The sequence below is a fragment of the Amblyomma mixtum genome, chromosome 3 (assembly GCF_055824585.1).
Source record: "Amblyomma mixtum isolate Tamu chromosome 3, ASM5582458v1, whole genome shotgun sequence".
Lineage (NCBI taxonomy): Eukaryota > Metazoa > Arthropoda > Arachnida > Ixodida > Ixodidae > Amblyomma > Amblyomma mixtum.
The window spans coordinates 320,450,494-320,456,493 of NC_143014.1; positions in this window are offsets into that span (position 1 = coordinate 320,450,494).

Below are 6,000 nucleotides of genomic sequence, written 5' to 3' on the forward strand. Positions count from 1 at the left end.
TAGCAAGCCTCACCTTCACCATAGCAAGCGTCACCTTCACCACAGCAAGCGTCACCTTCACCATAGCAAGCGTCACCTTCACCATAGCAAGCGTCACCTTCACCATAGCAAGCATCACCTTCACCATACCAAGCATCACCTTCACCATACCAAGCATCACCTTCACCATACCAAGCATCACCTTCACCATAGCAAGCATCACCTTCACCATAGCAAGCATCACCTTCACCATACCAAGCATCACCTTCACCATAGAAGCATCACCTTCACCATAGCAAGCATCACCTTCACCATAGCAAGCATCACCTTCACCATAGCAAGCATCACATTTACCATAGAAAGCATCACCTTCACCATACCAAGCATCACCTTCACCATACCAAGCATCACCTTCACCACAGCAAGCATCACCTTCACCACAGCAAGCATCACCTTCACCATAGCAGGCATCACTTTAACCATAGCAAGCATCACCTTCACCATAGCAGGCATCACCTTCACCATAGCAAGCATCACCTTCACCATAGCAAGCATCACCTTCACCATAGCAAGCATCACCTTCACCATAGCAAGCATCACCTTCACCATAGCAAGCATCACCTTCACCATAGCAAGCATCACCTTCACCATAGCAAGCATCACCTTCACCATAGCAAGCATCACCTTCACCATAGCAAGCATCAGCTTCACCATAGCAACCATCACCTTTACCATAGCAAGCATCACCTTCACCATAGCAAGCATCACCTTCACCATAGCAAGCATCAGCTTCACCATAGCAAGCATCAGCTTCACCATAGCAAGCACCAGCTTCACCATAGCAAGCATCACCTTCACCATAGCAAGCATCACCTTCACCATAGCAAGCATCACCTTCACCATAGCAAGCATCACCTTCACCATAGCAAGCATCACCTTCACCATAGCAAGCATCACCTTCACCATAGCAAGCATCACCTTCACCATAGCAAGCATCACCTTCACCATAGCAAGCATCACCTTCACCACAGCAAGCATCACCTTCACCATAGCAAGCATCACCTTCACCACAGCAAGCATCACCTTCACCACAGCAAGCATCACCTTCACCATAGCAAGCATCACCTTCACCACAGCAAGCATCACCTTCACCATAGCAAGCATCACCTTCACCATAGCAAGCATCACCTTAACCATAGCATCACCTTCACCATAGCAAGCATCACCTTCACCATAGCAAGCATCACCTTCACAATAGAAAGCATCACCTTCACCATAGCAAGCATCACCTTCACCATAGCAAGCATCACCTTCACCATAGCAAGCAACACCTTCACCATAGCAAGCATCACCTTCACCATAGCAAGCATCACCTTCACCATAGCAAGCATCACCTTCACCATAGCAAGCATCACCTTCACCATAGCAAGCATCACCTTCACCATAGCAAGCCTCACCTTCACCATAGCAAGCATCACCTTCACCACAGCAAGCGTCACCTTCACCATAGCAAGCGTCACCTTCACCACAGCAAGCGTCACCTTCACCATAGCAAGCGTCACCTTCACCATAGCAAGCGTCACCTTCACCACAGCAAGCGTCACCTTCACCATAGCAAGCGTCACCTTCACCACAGCAAGCGTCACCTTCACCATAGCAAGCGTCACCTTCACCATAGCAAGAGTCACCTTCACCACAGCAAGCGTCACCTTCACCACAGCAAGCGTCACCTTCACCATAGCAAGCATCACCTTTACCACAGCAAGCATCACCTTCACCATAGCAAGCATCACCTTCACCACAGCAAGCATCACCTTCACCACAGCAAGCATCACCTTCACCATAGCAAGCATCACCTTCACCACAGCAAGCATCACCTTCACCATAGCAAGCATCACCTTCACCATAGCAAGCATCACCTTCACCATAGCAAGCATCACCTTCACCATAGCAAGCATCACCTTCACCATAGCAAGCAACACCTTCACCATAGCAAGCATCACCTTCACCATAGCAAGCATCACCTTCACCATAGCAAGCCTCACCTTCACCATAGCAAGCGTCACCTTCACCACAGCAAGCGTCACCTTCACCACAGCAAGCGTCACCTTCACCACAGCAAGCGTCACCTTCACCATAGCAAGCATCACCTTCACCATAGCAAGCATCACCTTCACCATAGCAAGCATCACCTTCACCATAAAAAGTATCACCTTCACCATAGCAAGCATCACCTTCACCATAGCAAGCATCACCTTCACCATACCAAGCATCACCTTCACCATACCAAGCATCACCTTCACCATACCAAGCATCACCTTCACCACAGCAAGCATCACCTTCACCACAGCAAGCATCACCTTCACCATAGCAGGCATCACTTTCACCATAGCAAGCATCACCTTCACCATAGCAGGCATCACCTTCACCATAGCAAGCATCACCTTCACCATAGCAAGCATCACCTTCACCATAGCAAGCATCACCTTCACCATAGCAAGCATCACCTTCACCATAGCAAGCATCACCTTCACCATAGCAAGCATCACCTTCACCACAGCAAGCATCACCTTCACCATAGCAAGCATCACCTTCACCATAGCAAGCATCACCTTCACCATAGCATCACCTTCACCATAGCAAGCATCACCTTCACCATAGCAAGCATCACCTTCACAATAGCAAGCATCACCTTCACCATAGCAAGCATCACCTTCACCATAGCAAGCATCACCTTCACAATAGCAAGCATCACCTTCACCATAGCAAGCATCACCTTCACCATAGCAAGCATCACCTTCACCATAGCAAGCAACACCTTCACCATAGCAAGCATCACCTTCACCATAGCAAGCATCACCTTCACCATAGCAAGCATCACCTTCACCATAGCAAGCCTCACCTTCACCATAGCAAGCATCACCTTCACCACAGCAAGCGTCACCTTCACCATAGCAAGCGTCACCTTCACCACAGCAAGCGTCACCTTCACCATAGCAAGCGTCACCTTCACCATAGCAAGCGTCACCTTCACCACAGCAAGCGTCACCTTCACCATAGCAACCGTCACCTTCACCACAGCAAGCGTCACCTTCACCATAGCAAGCATCACCTTCACCATAGCAAGAGTCACCTTCACCACAGCAAGCGTCACCTTCACCACAGCAAGCGTCACCTTCACCATAGCAAGCATCACCTTCACCATAGCAAGCATCACCTTTACCATAGCAAGCATCACCTTCACCATACCAAGCATCACCTTCACCATACCAAGCATCACCTTCACCATACCAAGCATCACCTTCACCATACCAAGCATCACCTTCACCATACCAAGCATCACCTTCACCACAGCAAGCATCACATTCACCATAGCAAGCATCACCTTCACCACAGCAAGCATCACCTTCTCCACAGCAAGCAACACCTTCGCCATAGCAAGCATCACCTTCACCATAGCAAGCATCACCTTCACCATAGCAAGAGTCACCTTCACCACAGCAAGCGTCACCTTCACCACAGCAAGCGTCACCTTCACCATAGCAAGCATCACCTTTACCATAGCAAGCATCACCTTCACCATAGCAAGCATCACCTTCACCATACCAAGCATCACCTTCACCATACCAAGCATCACCTTCACCATACCAAGCATCACCTTCACCATACCAAGCATCACCTTCACCATACCAAGCATCACCTTCACCATACCAAGCATCACCTTCACCATAGCAAGCATCACCTTCACCATAGCAACATCACCTTCACCATAGCAAGCATCACCTTCACCATAGAAAGCATCACCTTCACCATAGCAAGCATCACCTTCACCATAGCAAGCATCACCTTCACCATAGCAAGCATCACCTTCACCATAGCAAGCATCACCTTCACCACAGCAAGCATCACCTTCACCACAGCAAGCATCACCTTCACCATAGCAAGCATCACCTTCACCACAGCAAGCATCACCTTCACCATAGCAAGCATCACCTTCACCATAGCAAGCATCACCTTCACCATAGCAAGCAACACCTTCACCATAGCAAGCATCACCTTCACCATAGCAAGCATCACCTTCACCATAGCAAGCATCACCTTCACCATAGCAAGCATCACCTTCACCATAGCAAGCATCACCTTCACCATAGCAAGCATCACCTTCACCATAGCAAGCATCACCTTCACCATAGCAAGCATCACCTTCACCATAGCAAGCATCACCTTCACCATAGCAAGCATCACCTTCACCATAGCAAGCATCACCTTCACCACAGCAAGCATCACCTTCACCATAGCAAGCATCACCTTCACCACAGCAAGCATCACCTTCACCACAGCAAGCATCACCTTCACCATAGCAAGCATCACCTTCACCACAGCAAGCATCACCTTCACCACAGCAAGCATCACCTTCACCATAGCAAGCATCACCTTCACCATAGCATCACCTTCACCATAGCAAGCATCACCTTCACCATAGCAAGCATCACCTTCACCATAGCAAGCATCACCTTCACCATAGCAAGCATCACCTTCACCATAGCAAGCATCACCTTCACCATAGCAAGCATCACCTTCACCATAGCAAGCATCACCTTCACCACAGCAAGCATCACCTTCACCACAGCAAGCATCACCTTCACCATAGCAAGCATCACCTTCACCATAGCAAGCATCACCTTCACCATAGCAAGCATCACCTTCACCATAGCAAGCAACACCTTCACCATAGCAAGCATCACCTTCACCATAGCAAGCATCACCTTCACCATAGCAAGCATCACCTTCACCATAGCAAGCATCACCTTCACCATAGCAAGCATCACCTTCACCATAGCAAGCCTCACCTTCACCATAGCAAGCATCACCTTCACCATAGCAAGCATCACCTTCACCATAGCAAGCATCACCTTCACCATAGCAAGCATCACCTTCACCATAGCAAGCATCACCTTCACCATAGCAAGCATCACCTTCACCATACCAAGCATCACCTTCACCATAGCAAGCATCACCTTCACCATACCAAGCATCACCTTCACCATAGCAAGCATCACCTTCACCATAGCAAGCATCACCTTCACCATAGCAAGCATCACCTTCACCACAGCAAGCATCACCTTCACCACAGCAAGCATCACCTTCACCACAGCAAGCATCACCTTCACCACAGCAAGCATCACCTTCACCATAGCAAGCATCACCTTCACCATAGCAAGCATCACCTTCACCATAGCAAGCATCACCTTCACCATAGCAAGCAACACCTTCACCATAGCAAGCATCACCTTCACCATAGCAAGCATCACCTTCACCATAGCAAGCATCACCTTCACCATAGCAAGCATCACCTTCACCATAGCAAGCATCACCTTTACCATACCAAGCATCACCTTCACCATACCAAGCATCACCTTCACCATACCAAGCATCACCTTCACCATAGCAAGCATCACCTTCACCATATCAAGCATCACCTTCACCATAGAAGCATCACCTTCACCATAGCAAGCATCACCTTCACCATAGCAAGCATCACCTTCACCATAGCAAGCATCACATTTACCATAGAAAGCATCACCTTCACCATACCAAGCATCACCTTCACCATACCAAGCATCACCTTCACCACAGCAAGCATCACCTTCACCACAGCAAGCATCACCTTCACCACAGCAGGCATCACTTTCACCATAGCAAGCATCACCTTCACCATAGCAGGCATCACCTTCACCATAGCAAGCATCACCTTCACCATAGCAAGCATCACCTTCACCATAGCAAGCATCACCTTCACCACAGCAAGCATCACCTTCACCATAGCAAGCATCACCTTCACCATAGCAAGCATCACCTTCACCATAGCATCACCTTCACCATAGCAAGCATCACCTTCACCATAGCAAGCATCACCTTCACAATAGCAAGCATCACCTTCACCATAGCAAGCATCACCTTCACCATAGCAAGCATCACCTTCACAATAGCAAGCATCACCTTCACCATAGCAAGCATCAC